The sequence below is a fragment of the Sapajus apella genome, unplaced genomic scaffold, assembly GCF_009761245.1.
Source record: "Sapajus apella isolate SASKATOON/1434 unplaced genomic scaffold, GSC_monkey_1.0 scaffold26, whole genome shotgun sequence".
Taxonomy (NCBI): domain Eukaryota; kingdom Metazoa; phylum Chordata; class Mammalia; order Primates; family Cebidae; genus Sapajus; species Sapajus apella.
Window position 1 is genome coordinate 8,036,058 of NW_022436966.1, and position 17,074 is coordinate 8,053,131.

At 41.2% G+C, this 17,074-nt stretch overlaps 1 protein-coding gene and 1 long non-coding RNA gene across 4 annotated transcripts in view; both read left to right on the top strand.

Moving 5' to 3' along the window:
• The window catches only part of SPRED2 (sprouty related EVH1 domain containing 2), a 129,405-nt gene that overhangs the window by 74,271 nt on the left and 38,060 nt on the right, over positions 1 to 17,074 (top strand). The gene's annotated exons all lie outside the window — the stretch shown is intronic.
• Positions 2,366 to 7,879, top strand: LOC116560526. Its single transcript, XR_004273004.1, has 2 exons — positions 2,366 to 7,028; positions 7,339 to 7,879. It is a non-coding gene; the product is annotated as an uncharacterized LOC116560526 (long non-coding RNA).

The following is a 17,074-nucleotide window of genomic DNA, read 5'->3' on the forward strand; positions in this document are numbered from 1 at the left end:
TGAATTTTAAGCTGTCAGTAAATACGTTCAATTTACTTACTTAACTACATTCAGAAATTCATATAATTTGGAAAGCCAACATGAAGGAAGTTTGTTTCTGTTTGTTTTGTAGATTAAGGGGTGTACTTTTTCTGGAATGGCCAATTTGTTTTTGGAGACAGGACCATCTCCAAATTTCATTAATTTTGCATTCTATAAATGAAAGCCACCTGTTATGCTGTAACATGCTAATTATGGTAGAGGACAATAATGAGGAAGAACAGTATTTGAAATATGTGGGGGTTTTGCTAAGAATTTTCCTGCCCACATCTGTAGTGCTTATTTTTATATGTGTATACATGCATATATAGTACATATTTAATAATAGTACTTGGTGACATTAAAAAATACTTCAGATTCAAAGTGAGGGCCATTTTTTATTAACAACATTTTTTTAAGTTGTGAAACGAAAGTATTAGCTTGAACTAAGACCCATATTTTGCCATCTTACAGTAACCAGGTTTTTTTCTTACAGTTTTGGTGAATGCCACACTCAACTTAGGGTTCACTTTATCAAATTCATTAGAAAATAATATAAATTAATTTTGTTTGATCTTAAAGACAGAATAGCCAATTTCCTGTGTTTTCACAAAAACATTAGGTTTTATGATAGCAATTTTTTTTTCCTCTTGAGGCCTATGGTAAATGATTATAGTCAGGGACAAAAAAAAAATTTACTTTAAAGTTCTTGATTTAATGATGCTTTCTGTGAAAATGTCTTGTTTTTCTGTGGTATGTATAGTTGGGACTCGCTCAGGTCCTGTCAACCAAAAGCAGCATATTCTGTTAGCTTCAGTGATACTACACAGAGGGTATACTGACTATTGAGATCAGACAATGATAATCGCTCCTAGGGTTGTGACTGCCACACCTCAGAGGCCCCTTTGCTGTTAAGCACTGTTAGCCATCAGTCCAAAGGAACCACGTGGTTTTTAGATGCCTTCTTTCCCTTTTGAGGGAAAAGGAATACAGAGCCATGGCCAGTTCCAATGGTCTCATATCATTCAACTTGGAAGCAGTCAATAGATATTGAGTGAGACACTGCCTATGTTCAGAGCAACGTGCCGGGTAGTGTTACATTTAAAAACACTTCAGATCCAAGCCCAGTCTGGTTCTTCTCTTAATTCCGGCCCTAGTGGGGATTCATTGTTATTGGAGATAAATTCCTCCCTGGGTTTTCTTTTATTCATAGATTTACTGGAGTCTACAATCCAGAGCCATAAATTGCTATTGTGTATAAGCAACTTTGAACTATTCCTTTTTGGTTCTTCAAAACCTAACTCTGCTTGGATGGAAATCAAGAAAGAACTGCTCTACTCAAAAATCCATTTGATAGTTTTGGTGGCCATGTTTTCTGAGCCAAGTAGAGTAACATAACCTTGGACAGAAGATTTTTTTTTTCCTTTTATTGGGAAGAGTGACAGTCAGGGAGAGCATTTGAATCCTGAAAGGTTAAGAGTGCCCAAGATATTTTAGTGGAACAGTTTTTCCCAATTTTTGCTGGCTTGCAGATTTTTAGCACTTATTAAAATTATATTCTAAAGACTCAAAGCTATTATGAATTCAATAAACATTTCATAAAAACAGGTTTATTTAAAATTAGTATAGATCACCTACCAACATTTAAACATCCTTATTTATATTTAGAGAGAGACCTATGTATTATTGAGTCTGCAGTCTGTTCTGGCTGTCCGAATGTGTGATTTATGGACACGTGGCCACAATGATCACTCCCGCAGGAGGCTTTGCCTATCGCCTGCTGTCCGTTGCCCACTGTCTGCTGTGATATTGTCCTCCCCACATCTGGAGTTTACGGTTATTCTGCCTGCATAGTGGGTGGGATTAATGACACTTGGAGGTAAATCTTTTATCATTATCTAGAAATAGCAACTTTCTGTGTAGCTCAGAAAAGTCAGAGACAAATGTGGATCAGCCTTCTAAAACTCCTAAATTTATAAATGGGATGAATGATCACCCTCTTATCAAACCAGCATGGACTTCTGTGAGCCCTGAACATTCTTTCAGGTATAAGTTTGCTGACAGTGTGTTGCGTCAACTGCACCCGGATTGTCTGGAGGTATACGTGGCACAGTTGTGGAAACCATGTGCATTCCCAGTTTGATTCTTTTTTTTTTTTCCTTCTTTTTTTTTTGAAATGGAATTTCCGTCTTGTTGCCCAGGCTGAAGTGCAATGGCACAATCTCATCTCACTGCAACCTCCACCTCCTGGGTTCAAGCGATTTTCCTGCCTCAGCCTCCTCAGTAGCTGGGATTACAGGCATGCACCACTATGCCCAGCTAATTTTGTGTTTTTGGTAGAGACAGGGTTTCTCCATGTTGGCTAGGCTGGTCTCGAACTCCTGACCTCAGGTTATACACCCTCCTCGGCCTCCCAGCCCAGTTGGATTTTTAATTGCCAAGGTTTCCTCATGACAGATGATGACCATAGAGAAAGTAAATGCTGCAGAACCAGGCTGGCACTTCAGCCCTTTAGAAATGAGTGCTTTTGGCTTGGGATGAGAGTGGTACCTTCTTTGCTGCATATCTGAGAGCAGCTCAGAAAGTTTGCTGCATCATCTTCATAGAGTTCAGTGTATAGGAACCACAGCAAGATTACTATCTCTTTCCTGATCTCAATCAAAGAGATGACTTAGTTTTTGGTGTTAATTCATTCATTTGTAAAGATTCTTCAGATTGGAGATGCCCAACCTAGATTTGGCTTTTTTGTTGTTGTTTTCTTTTAAACACATGTTCCTTGTACCTATCCAGTGGAAGAGATGGGTTGCCTGTTGTTGCCCTGGCCCTGTGGGACTCTGCTGTTTGACTGGGCCTCTTGAATTCCATTAAATGAAGCACAGACAGCATGTGTCATAAAGGCTGCTTGGGAAGGGTGAAGAGCAAAATTAGTGTCTGTGGGTGGCCATGTGTTCTCATCACGTCGCCAGAGAACTGCAATGTGCAAAATCTGGCAGGAACCTGTTCCAAAGAAAAATAAAACAGCCCCTTTTTTCCTGCTTTGAGTAATATTAAAGAACATCGCTAACCCCCATGTAGAAGAAATGGAACTATTAGGAAATTCTTATGATTATGTGTGTGTGTGTTTAATAATCTGTGTATTTAGTCTTTAAAACTGAGGTTAGAATAGAAGGGATGAAAAGGGACTAGTCATGAATATTGTGGGGTATTCTGTTGCTGATGTTGTATACATAGTAAGTATTCTATTAGAGTACAAATGTCTGAGGATTAGAGGAATTTGTCAGAGCTAACAATTCAGGGGAAATCTATTTTCTTTAACTTTTTCTGTCCTTCTTTGAAATGATTTTATAAGAAAAGCCATTTTTATCTCAGTAAAACCAGTATCAAAGGAAATGTTTGCGTTTTTCTTATGTATGATTTGCCCGGTACCCTCAGGAACAAAGCAAAGCTGACATTTACACTTATATTTGAATCATAAGATCTTCCTTTTATAGTTTCCTTGAGAAGGTCTTGCATATTTGTTAATTGCTTCCCATAGTGTAGAAGAATGTTTCTTAAAGGAGGGTTGTGATGGATGTAGTTTGCAAAGTGGGGACATATGTTACTTTTATAATTAAGGGAAAGTTAACTTTTTAAATAGTAGTAATGTTTACTCCTTTTTTCTTTTAAAAAAAATTTTTTAAATAAAAATAGAGATCTCACAGTGTTGCTTAAGCGATCCTCCTGCCTTGGCCTCCCAAAGTGAATGTTTACTTCTTAAGGACTGCAGAAATATTCCTAAGCTAAACCCAAAATTTCTAAATTTGGGGTTCTTTACCTATTTCAAGTAGCCTCTCTTTGTTTCACAGATTATCTTTTTATTGTGGTAAAAAACATATAACATAGAATATGTCATCTTGACTTAGAATATATCATCGTAGAATATATCATCTGTACATTTTTAAGTGTATAGTACAGTAGTGTTAACTATATTCAAGTTTGTATGACAGATCTCTAGAACATTTTCACCTTCCAAAACTGAAATTCTTTACCAATTAAATAACAACTCACTCCCCTCCCCAGCCCCCAGCCTCTGGCAACCACTATTCTCCTTTCTGTTTCTAGGACTTTGACTAGTCACATTGAGATAGCTGGTGTAAGCGGAACAAATCATGTGGTATTTCTTTTTGTGACTGACGTTTCACTTAGTGCAGTATCCTCAAGATTCAGCCAAGTTAGAGCATATGACAAGGTTTCCTTCTTTTTTTTTTTTTTTAAGGCTGAATAATCCCATTGTATATATGTACCACAAGTATTAAGGTTAATTCCTTATATGTAAACACACAAGGAAAAGTTAACACAAGAGCTTCCATATACAAGCAACTCACTGTTGGTTGTGTAGCAGTTTTCAGTGGGGATGGCATATCCATGGTGCTTTCAGTGACTGTGACTTTCCTAGAGAATGGAAGAGTATGAAGTTAGTCCTGAGAGGTGGCTGAAGCACACTAGTGAGTGAAATGAGCCAAGAGTTGTTCTTCTTGACCAACATTAAGTCAGGGACCCTTTTATTCTGTTTTGATACCAAGTGGCAGCCTCATGGCGGGTTTCTAACAGCATGGCTTCAGGGTCGTGTGATTGCGTCTGGTTGGCCAGGCATACTTCCACCTGTCAGTAAAGCTCTCTGGTGGAAGAAGTTGGCAGTAGCCACTTGGTTGTCCTGTCTTGGGCGGTGGTCTTTAACTACTGCAGACAGAATGACTGAAAGCTTGGTTAGCTCCCTGCTGCAAACATGTTAGTGATGGCCAGGAAAGCCCAACTTCAGCAGTTCAGCCACCCAGGGTTTCAGTTATCTGTGAAAATCATGAGTCTTGAAATATAATGCCTTCTAGTACCTCCACAAGCTGGTTGACTTTGGGAGGTGGAGACGGCTCTAGTATTTCCTGGAGGCTCTTTCTGAATCAAGTAACTTCAAACTACACTACTCCCTTATAAATGAAAAAATATTTTAAGACTAAACGTGTTAAAACTATGAGCAAGCTTGGTAGCTAGATGGCCTTTACATTATCCTTGCTGCCTAGTTCTTTTATGTCAGGAAAGTAACACGGGAAATATGTGTACTGAGTGGATGGCTCTGTCCACTCAGAAGGAAATTGCCCTTGTAAGACAAATCCTGTCCTTCTGTGTAGTCAACGAGTCAAGACTCCACTGCATCATGATTATATCCTATGAGCCTGACACTTGCCTTAATTGCTCACCAACAGTCATTGTGACCCTAAAAGGAAAGAATTTCCTCAGTGATACTCAAGTTGGGATTTGTAAAATAGCATCAGTACAGATCTTTTTAGAGCCATTCAAGATTCAGTGGTGCCACATTCTGAGGATCTCCAAAATGAAGCCTAAATCAGAAGTTTAAGAATTCCTCCTTCTTACCTTTTCTCCCTCCCCACCCCTACCACCTCACCCCCCAGCCCCCAAATTGGAAAACCCTTGGCCAAAAAAACCAGCAAGAGCAGAGCAGAACTGGCCTTTACTGCTGGCAGTGGGGAAAGAGGCTTCCGTCAAGGAGACTGTTAGTAAGCACTTGAAACATTTGGGAATATTTTTACACGTTGATTAGGCTTTCATGGGCTGGACTGGAAACCCCGTTGCTCACCATTTTATGTTTTTCCTGTAGGGAAGGTATACTCCAATTTCAAATAACTGATTTATTTACTTTTGGACCAGAAATTATTTGTCTCATTGAAGCAACTTAAATCTAAGTTGCAACTTGATGTGCACTAGTTGCTTTATCAAATGTCTATAAGAAATGTCTTTCTCTATTTTTAAGCTGAACAATTGCTTTGTTACCTTTTCCTAACATTTTCTCCTTTTCACTCTGAATGTAGTAAAGATTGGGGCTGGGGAGTTCATCTTGAGTCAATGATAAGGCAGATAGAATGAACTGTTTGGGAGAAAATGGGCAGATCTCTTTTCTTGGTCTACATTTGTTTCATAAATATGTCTTGGGGTTTTTCTTCCATGTGGCTAAAGAGAATCTCACATTTGTGGATGCATAAACCCAGCTAGATGACCAGGTTGTACCTTTCTTTTTTTCCCCCAGAGGAGCTTATTAAACTTATTAAAATTCAATTTTCATCATTTTCTTGCTTTTGCAAAGTACTTGGATAAATCAGTTTCATTCCTGGAAACTTTATGGTTGTGTAATAACACTTGTACTGAGAGAACATATCTGTTAGTTTATCATGGTTTCAGGTCTTTGTGGTTTCAGGTTTTTTTCTCTACTCAAAATATATTTTCAGTTGCATTTTACAGCTGAAAGTTTTCTGATCTGCTTTTGTAGGATGTTTTAGTGGCTTAAGTTTGCTAAGCCCTCTGCCACAACTGAAAGAGTTTAAGGCCATTTTTTTTAAAAAACACAAAGCATAAAAAGGCACCAAAGTTGAGAGGGCCTCAAGAGTCAGTGGGGGTCCCTACTTCTCATTTTACACATAAGGAAACTGAAGCTCAATAAGAGAGTTTGGGGTACCTCACTTAGTTGTGAGAAGATGTGTAACGGAGGTTAGGTCTCCTGTCCTGACTTAGGGTACTCGTTATAGCAACAGATCCAAAAAGCAACTGCCTCTGTTGGTGTGAAACTTTGGCAGGATGAGTAGGATTTCTCTGCCCCACCCTCCATCTAGCTCTGTGATTTTTTTCATGTAGCTGTGTTGCCAGTGATATCTCTTCATTTCTCCTTAGAATTCTTTTCACAATCAGTTGCCTATCCAGTAAATTTCAAGGGACCAATATAAGGAATAACTTATTTATCCTCCAGAGCACCTAACTCCAATATGGGCACTTTTGCCACAACAGGAGGTCCTTTCAAAAGTGTGGGCAGGGGGTGGTCACAGAGGCTGATCTTAGTCTTTTATCTGTCCCTAATGTCAGTGACCTTGAACAAGTCCCCTCTGCAGTCTGGACTTTTAATTTTTCCATGTGAGAGAGGAGTCTAGCGTAGATGGTTTCCACAATTCTTTATATTAATAGCTTAAAATGTGTAACTAGGCCGGGCGCGGTGGCTCACGCCTGTAATCCCAGCACTTTGGGAGGCCGAGGCGGGTGGATCACGAGGTCAAGAGATCGAGACCATCCTGGTCAACATAGTGAAACCCCGTCTCTACTAAAAAAAAAATACAAAAAATCAGCTGGGCATGGTGGCGCGTGCCTGTAATCCCAGCTACTCAGGGGGCTGAGGCAGGAGAATTGCCTGAACCCAGGAGGCGGTGGTTGCGGTGAGCCAAGATCGCGCCATTGCACTCCAACCTGGGTAACAAGAGCGAAACTCCGTCTCAAAAAAAAAAAAAGGTGTAACTAACATGAAAACCTAAACTCTGCCTTCAGGTCGACCTCTATTCCACTCTCCAGGTGGGAAATGATGCCACCCAGCATGCTTCAGGGAGAACAGGTGCCTTGACCGTGTGTTGTTTGTTTCTCTGTGTGTTTAGCTTTCCATCTCTTATGAGGGAGGTGACAGAATCCTAGAACAAAAAGGAACTAAATGAGTTAGTAATTCTTGCCATCTGAGAGGGCGTCCATTTTCAGTGGATCTGTGGGAATACAACAGGCTCTTGAAAATCCTGTCAACTTATTGCTAGCATGATCTGCTGATTTCTCTTCCTCCTCTATGGATAAAATTATCACCTCTTTTTATTTGAAACAGGTCTTATTGAGGGCTGGCTTATAAAGGATTTTGTGGATTTAGAATTTGATATTAACATAGTTTGGTAAAGTCATTTCCTGACATTTGATTAGATTTGTTTTGGGGTAGAGGGCAGGTGGTAGATAGCAGGTAAAGGGAAAAAAAAAAAAAAGGAGGGAACTTTGTCCTGAATAGCAGAAAGAAAAGTGATCAGATTTTGTTTAGTACCATTATCAGCATCTTGTAGATTTTGTGTTGATTTTCATTTAGAAATCAACCGTAACACTACAAATTCTCACTCTCCTCACTTATGAAAGTTTTCAAGTGTTCAGAAAAGTTGAAAGAAACATACGCTCAACATCTGTATGCCTGCCACCTCAAGTCTGCAATAAGCATTTTGCTATTATTGTTTTATCATACACATATCTATATCCATGATTCCGCGTTTTTAAAAATGCATTTCAAAGTAGGTTGCAGATTATCAGGGCATTTCTCCCTAGACGTGGTTTATTAAGTACTCCCTTCCTTTGTTTTCTCCAATAATATGAAAAAAAGCAAAAACATTCTGAGAAAGTCAGGCATAAGAGTTCAAGGGCTGCAATTTAAAGCCCTAAATTGGAGATTATTAACTTTAAACAACTCCCCTTTGCCATTTGTTTTTTGAAGTACCAATTTTTCTATTACATGTACACTTTAATGTGGTGAGAGTTAATTTTGTGTAGTAATCTGACATTTCCAGTAGCTGGCCTTTGGGGTTTAAATGTGGATCATAAATACCATTTTTGGAAGGATGTGTAAAACAGAAAGTCAGAAAATTACTATTTTCAGAATAAAAAGTAGAAGAAAGGGTTCTTCAGGGGTGGCTTATTTTGTTTGCTTTAAGATGATAATCTTTTGATCTTGATTAATTATGAAATCCACTGAAGTTCACGCTCAGTAAAGCAGACAGACAATAAAAGCAAAATCATGAACCTAGATTCAGACTTTGGCCTCTCACCTCTCAGAACTCCCTCAGCACCACTTCACGCCCTGTGATCACCTTGAAATTCAGCCCTTTAGGACAGACCATTTCATTCATTCTTTTTTGGTTAGAGTGAAGTAATTTTTTGTTGTTGTTGTTTTTGAGACAGAGTTTTGCTCTTTTGCCCAGGCTGCAGTGAAGTGGCGCAGTCTTGGCCCACTGCAACCTCCGTACCCATGTTCAAGCGGTTCTCCTGCCTCAGCCTTCCGAGTAGCTGGGATTACAGGCGCCCAGCACCACACCCAGCTAATTTTTTTATATTTTTAGTAGAGACGGGGTTTCACCATGTTGGCCAGGCTGGTCTTGAACTCCTGACCTCAGTTGATCCACCCGCTTCAGCCTCCCAAAGTGCTAGGATTACAAGTGTGAGCCACTGCACCTGGCTTTAAATTTTATTTTTTAAAGTAGTTTACTCATGTCAGAGTAATTTGTGTTTTGGTTTGATTTTTTTTTTTTTTTTTTTTTGTGAGACAGTCTCGCTCTCGTCCCTCAGGCTGGAGTGCAGTGGTGCGATCTTGGCTCACTGCAACCTCCACCTCCCAGGTTCAAGTGATTTTCCCGCCTCAGCCTCCTGAGTAGTAGAGATGGGGTTTCACCATGTCGGCCAGGCTGGTCTTGAACTCCTGACCTCAAGTGATCTACCCACCTCAGCCTCCCAAAGTGCTGGGATTACAGGTGTGAGCCACCGTGCCTGACCCCTAAGACGTTTTAAAGAACATTAAAAGATCCATGGTAACATTTAGAGAAGCTGTGTATAATACTTTAATAGATTTAATATTACAATAAAACACATTTGTGCCTATATTTATCTTGTTACTTCAGTAGCTATCTTCAGCAGATAAGATTCCTGGATATGACAGATAAATGAAAAGAGGACATGGAGACATGTCCAGTGGGGTTTGGAAGTCTTGTCTATCATAGGCGAAAATATAGGACCTATGCCTGTTAAGGAAGAACCTAAATCTGAATCATCTACCTTATGCTGTCAGCCTCCCAAGTGGCTGGGATTACAGACATGCGCCACCACACCCGGCTAATTTTGTATTTTTAGTAGAGATGAGGTTTCTCCATGTTGGTCAGGCTGGTCTTGAATTCTTGACCTCAGATGATCCGCCCTGCTCAGCCTCCCAAAGTGCTGGGATTACAGGCATGAGCCACCGTGCCCAAACAGACTTTTAATTTTTTTAATGAGAGCACCGTAGATAGAATCCAGCCGAATCACTCTTTTCCTGTGTAGGATTTATGTGTGTTCAAGGTACAGGAGATAAACACTTGGAGGTAAAATTTAAAATTGCGTTTTAAACATAGTACAATGGAGCGAGCCTAATATAACTTTGTCAACCTTGCTGAAATGGAAACCAGAAAACCAGCATTTTATGAGGTAACTTCCACTGTGCCTGGGCATTCTCAATGCCATGAGCGTCACTACCTTCTATTTACAGTCCATGCAGATTTGCCCCTAAAACTGGGGCTTTCTCTGAGGGGGTGCTGGGGGCACTAGAAGCTCCAACTTCCATCTGCCACCGTAGGTTTTTCCATGTCATCAGAACTGCCACTCAGGGCTCCCAGGTTCAGGGTATGTCAGAGGATCCCTAATTGCCTGCCAGTATTTTCCCAACTACTTCCTCAAAGGCTGTTAAGCCTCTGTAAAGCTTACGTGTTTAACTTCCAGCCCTGATCTTTGTTCCTTTGTGTCTTTGCTTTATTTCCTTTTTTGGCCCTTCTGGGTCATAGGACACAGCAGGAAAGAAAGAAGGAGGCCAGACTGGTGCATGGCACACTGCCTTGTACCCTTGATTAGGGACAGCTGGGCAGAGCATCCATTCCACTCCCAAAGATGTCTGCAGGGCAGGTGCAAGAGAATGTGCAGCATATATGCTGCTCTGGCACTGGTGACCTGACGGTGTAAGGTAGCACTCAGAGATGGGGAAATATTTATGTTTAAATTAGGATTTAACATCAGTGATATGTTAAATCTATATTATCTAAGTATTACATCTATAATATTTTCCTTTAAACTGAGGTTTAAAGGAAAGTATAGAGGCACATCGCATGCCAAATCAGCACTGTATGTTAAACAAGGTATGGGCATATATCTCGAATCAGAATTGCTCACTTCTAAAAATAGGAATTCACAACTTATTTTTAAAGGAATATTTCTGTATTAAAATTTCAATAGAAAAATTAAAATACTAGAGGTCCATGTCTAGTAAACTTTTTAGGACTGGTTCTGAAGAATGATTGATAAATTATTAAGTTTATTAATCATTTATATGCCAACCAGTGTCTTCTGTGATAATGGAGCATACGGCCCCTTTTAGTATGTGCACTGGAAAACGGTGTGTGGGTGAGAGGTTTATTTATATGCTTCAGTGTAGCTAGGTAGCATGAACAACAAAGATGCTCTGCTTATCCAAGGCAGGATAGACATACCTTTACCTCCCCCTCCGGGAGAGGGTAAAACTTGGACACAGAGGGCCCTAGTGACCTTGCAGGACAGCAGAATTTACTGGCTTTACTCACAGATCCTGAGCCTGACAGAGTGAAGAAGGAAAACCTACTTACACCCCCTTCGAGGCTCCTGCACATAAGCAGGACCCCTGGCTTTCAGCCTAATCGGTTCCTGGATGCTGGTTATATCCCCAGTCATTGTAAAGCAAAGACCACCAGCACCACCTCCTACACATGCCTTTTAGGTACCATGTTTTACATAAAGGTTCCATTCCTAAAAATGCCATTCCATGCCATTTAAAAAATGCATAAATTGATAATGAAGATAACATATCTTTAAAAATCAAAGCTGGCTGGGCATGGTAGCTCATGCCTGTAATCCCAGCACTTTAGAAGGCTGAGGTAGGTGGATCATTTGAGGCCAGGAGTTCGAGACCAGCCTAGCCAACATGCCGAAACCCCATTTCTACTAAAAATACAAAAATTAGCCAAGCGTGGTGGGGCACACCTGTAATTCCAGCTACTCAGGAGGCTGAGGCAGGAGAATCGTGCTTGAACCCGGGAGGCAGAGGTTGCCGTGAGCTAAGATTGTATTACTGCACTCCAGCCTGGGTGACAAGAGTGAAACTCCATCTCAAAAACAAACAAAAAGCCAAAGCTATGTTGTCCTCTAGGGGAAGGGGTTACTCTGCATGAGCAAGTTTAGCTACAGCACCTCAGAAAAGCAGGGACACAATGAAGACTGCACAGAAGAGTCTGCTTTCTCCTCTTGGTAAATGTGCTCAGAGCATAGTGTCCTGGCACTGCAAGTTCACATTAAAGTGTTAGTCCCAGTTTAAGTACATGGGTTATTTTACTAGCAGAACTGGAGTAGGGCAATTTCAAAGTTACTCTCCATTGAGTGTATTCCATGGCTGATTTCACTGATGTTAAATAACTGTGGAGAAGCTTTTTGTTAAGTGATCTTAGCCCACTTTTCACCTTCCCCGATTCTTATATCATGCAGACGGGTTCCCTTTATGAAGCAAACGTTTAATGCTCAGAAAATTTCTCCTCTGCCTCACAGTGCCTAGTCATCAGTGTTTGAGAGAAGAGCTGACGGCCTTTGCCAGAATTAGCTACTGCCAGATCTGGTGTCTTTGCGATCAAGTCTTTCTACTGTGGGCATTAATGAGCTTTCATTAACATTGTTTTCTGTAATGGCCTAACCTAACCACACAAACAGTACATATTTTGGTAGTTAACAAGAAGGCCTTATTTTCTGGGATGTTATAGCGTGTAGAGCAAGTGTTCTACCTTCAGTGGCTTGTATAGAGCAGAAAATCATGTTACCACCATGCATAAAACTACATTAAATTTCCTTGCCTATAAAATTCAGAATATATAAACTTCCAACACCAGAGCAGTCCGCTTTTAAAAAATTCTTGAGTAGTTGATACTTAAGACGAACACCCACAAAACCACCACCTGACTTAACAAATAGTATGACCAGTACCCTCAGCTTCTCAACACATTTGATTCTGCTGAAGTATTTTGTTGATTCGTTTTAAAAAGATCACTAGTCATACTTCATACACACATATATAATATTTTAAACATATAATTCGATGAAATCAAAGAGGCTTTATAAATCTATAAGCAAGAGGAAGACCGGGGGCAGGGTATGTGATTAAAATAAAGTGAGTGTGCCTGGCTCCCTGCAAGAAGTTGGTGTTATATTTGGCTCAGCTGGCGTCTGGGAGTTGGGCTGGAGAGGTTAGGATCTTGGCTAATCCCTCTCAAGGTCTGGTGAAGTGGAGAAGAGGCTGGGAGGAAGTGAATCTAATGTTGAGCATAATGAAGAGATAAAGGAGCCAAGTAATCAGATAAGGGCCGACTGTGGGAAGTATTTATGGGGGAGGCAAAAGTCCCAGTCTCCATCCCTGAAAGAAACCGAGCGGGAGGGGCAGGAGCAGAGGGCTAGCTCACAGATGGCAGACAGCATTATTTTCTTCTACAGGTATGCCTGCAGTGGACGACTAAACCTGGTCTTTATAAATATATCTTCTCTTGATAATTACTAGCGGTGCCTGTCAAATTTCTTCCTACTGTCAAGAGCCTGACAGCCCCCTGCCCCTCCACTCTCTGATAGCTGGAAAGGGCAGGCAGTCGAAACCCACTCCTCAGTGGCCAGGGAAGCTGGTGTTTCAAGGACCTATTCTTTTGTCATCGAGGCAGCCTTACAGCAAAAATGATGATGGCTACAAGTTACCAAACTTCTGGATCTGACACTTGACCTGTAACACTGCTTTCAACTGGCAGGGTAGATCCTTTCTTCATTTTGCAAAGGAGGAAACTGAGCTCAAAAAGAGGTTTCTTCAGCTTCTGAGAGGGCTGGGGATTTCTGGGCTGTGGCCCTGGAGCAGACATTCTTTGTGAGACCCAGTGCTGCCTCGTCATCGGCTCCTACAGTTTCTTGGTTTACTTGGTGGCCCAGACAGGGCCTGCTTTGAAACTGGAGAACACTTAGAACATAAAGGCTGTGGTCTAAAAACTATTCTTTGGAGATTCTAATCCAGCTTTGAAAGTGTTTTTTCTCTGCCTTTCTATCCTGCCTTACAGTGTCACCTGCCTCTTTTGCATATTGAATGATCCCAGGACCGTAAGCCCTGTTTTTACAAAAAGTCCACATGTTGGGAACACAAAGCGTTTTCCTTAAAGAAACCACATTTAAATGGAAGATCCTCCAGCCAGTTTTGCTCATAACACACCTAAAGAATACGGTATTGAGTGCTGGTTGTCAAACACCATTTGTGTTTGTTGGGGTTGGAGCTTCACCAGGTCCACACCATTACAGCATTTGTCAATTTCAGAAGCATTCTTTTAAAATGTTGTTATTTTTGACAATGATAGCATGTTTTGAAATTTTTTTCTAAAGCATACCAGCAGCAGTTTCCTTGTGCAAATTTTTAAAACTAATCTGACCTTGCCCTTCCTACTCCATCCCCCCCACCAACTAACAAATCCTGCATCTGTTTGAAACAGATGTTGTTTAATTCTTTCCAGAAAGGGGGGAGGGAGGGAAGGTGGGAAAGGAGTTTTCCTCCTTTATACCTTTTTGGTAGTGGAGTTTATTGTCATTTCTGTGCTGGGTGGGGTGAAGTGCCTGAGTAACATAAATACACCACACCATGGATAGGAAGCAGTTGGCATGCAGCCATGCAGCTGGATTATCCAGACATCCTTCACAGCTTTTAGTGAAGCACTTTATCCCCCTGCCTTGTTTTAAATAGCCAGATGCCTCAGTTAATGCTGGCTGTTTGGGCTGTTGCTGGAGGAGACAAAGGGGGCTTCTGCCCCTGAGCCTCCCCTTCCTCCAATCCCATCACAGAGAAGTCTATGCCCTGTAGAAGGCACTTGATAGGAGGCATTGAGGCAGGAAGGAGGAAGCCTCAGAGTGCAAGCAGAGGCCAGAGTTAACAGCCTTGCAGTCTGGACACAGAAGGGAAAGGTATTTTTTATTCTTTAATAAATGAGTACTTTTTGGAAATAAGTTATGGCACTAACATAAGTAATGCAAAGTTCTCTTTTTCATGTTTACTTAATCCCCTCAAAGAAACAGAGAATGGCAGACAGCTGCAACACACAAAAAAGTAAAAGCATGTTTTAACAAGAGGCGCGCAGAGTTTCAGTTCTTCACCTTGGCATCTCCTGTTGAGATGAACCCACAGTACACTCACAGAAGATTCGAGAAAGCTGTATTGCACACTAGAGAATTAAAATTCCTAGGACCCTTAGCTTTTTTTTGTTGTTTTTTGTTTTTAATAAATGGGGGCTGGAGGGAGGAAAGGATATTCTCCAAATTGTATGCAGTTAATCTAAATACATGTTACAGAAGATTTTTAATCTTGAGGATCTAAGGGAATATGCATGTTGAATCCTGAAATTAATGGATTAGTCATACATGTACATGTGCGTCCTATGATTTTTATATGTACTTCTACATGATTTTTATTCAATTTTTTTATTAATTGAAGGGAGATCTTTACTGTGATCCCAATTTAGTAATTGTGGCTCATAAGTAAATAAGTATTGAATGCTTTATGTTTTTATAGGAATTCTGTTAGCTATAGATTTATTTATTTATTTAGAGACAGAGTTTTGCTGTTATTGTCCAGGCTAGAGTCCAGTGGCATGATCTTGGCACACTGCAACCTCTGCCTCCTGGGTTCAAGCGATTCTCCTGCCTCAGCCTCCTGAGTAGCTAAGATGACAGGTGCTCACCACCAAGCCCAGCTAATTCTTTGTATTTTTAGTAGAGACAGGGTTTCACCATGTTGGCCAGGCTGGTCTTAAACTCCTGACCTCTGGCTATCGGCCTTCCAAAGTGCTGGGATTACAGGTGTGAGCCACCCCACCCAGCCTGCTGTAGATAATTTTTTAAAAACCTGTTTATATTATGAATTTGACCGCATTCATTCCACAAGCTATTACATGTAAGACACCATTCTAGGCTCTAGGGATATAGCACTGAACAAAAAAGGCAAAGTCGCCACCCCTGTGGAGTTTATATTCTGGTAGGCAAGCAGATATTTTATTGAGTAAGCATTGATTTAGTAGCATATAGAAAGACAAAGTAGGGGGAGAATATTAAGAGGGGTAGAGGATGCTATTCTGCTTATACAGAATGGGCAGGGAAGTCCTCTCTGAAATAACCTTGGGCAGAGACTTGAATGAAATAAGAGAATGAGCCCAGTTGGTATGTGAGGAGTAGGGTTTTAAGCAGAAGAAACAGCAAGTGCTAAGGCCCAGAGGTAGAAGGATGGAGGCCAGTGGGACAAAGTTGAATGAGCAAGGAGAGTAGTAGAGTAAGGTCCAGATTTTGACTTCTACTTGGTCATACCACTGGAGGGTTTGTTTGAGTAGAGTGACCTGACTTACCTTTCTGTTTTCTGGGTAAGTCGAGCAAACATGGGAGCAAGGATGCCAATTGGAAGGCTATTGCAGTAATCTCAGTGGAAGGTGATGGCAGCTGGATCAGGTCAGTGTCAGTGGAAGTGGTAAAATGTGGATCCTGGATGTACTTTGAAGAGATAACTAGATGTATGAGGAGGTGTCAGGAACCAAGAGTTCAACCTGAAACATGCTGACTGTGAGACGTATTAGACACCTATATACAGATCTCATATAGTCCCTTGGTTCTACTGGCCTGAAGCTCACAGAAGATACCTGGATGGAAGTGCGAATTTGGGCACTGTTGGTATATAGAAGGTGTTGAAGTAGAGGAAGTTGGCCCTAGCTTGGATCATGGATGGCTTAACCACAGTTACAGGAGGAAGGGCAGAGAGTGCTGGTACAAAGCAGTAGGCATGGTGGTGGGCACAGGCACAAGGTCTCCTCTGATTTTGTCTATTTCCTCAGTGAAGCTAAAGCAACTTCATCCATCATCTGAGAGTGAGGGGGTAGGAGGCCATGTGGAGTCGTCTTTGAGGGGACAGATCGGGGAAATGTAACAGGATGCCAAGTGGCACTTAAGGACTCACTTGAAGGTAGTGTTTATGGCTTTAAAACTAATCCTATGAGCATAGTAGGGTAGGGTTTTTCCCTCTCACGACGTTCAGCAGCTGTGTGGGGTTATAGAGTAGGTAGATGGTAGGATTTAACCCCATTTGGGGTGATACCAGCCAATGGCAACAAGGAAGGGGATGGCAAAGGCATTAAGGTTGTGTGCAAAGAATGCTATGATAGAATGTGGAATGTGGCCTGGCGTGGTGGCTTACGTCTATAATCCCAGCACCTTGGGAGGCCAAGGCAGATGAATCACAAGGTCAGGAGTTCAAGACCAGCCTGACCAATATGGTGAAACCCTGTCTCTACTAAAAATACAAAAATTAGCCAGGTATTGTGGTGGGTGCCTGTAATCCCAGTTACTCGGGAGGCTGAGGCAGGAG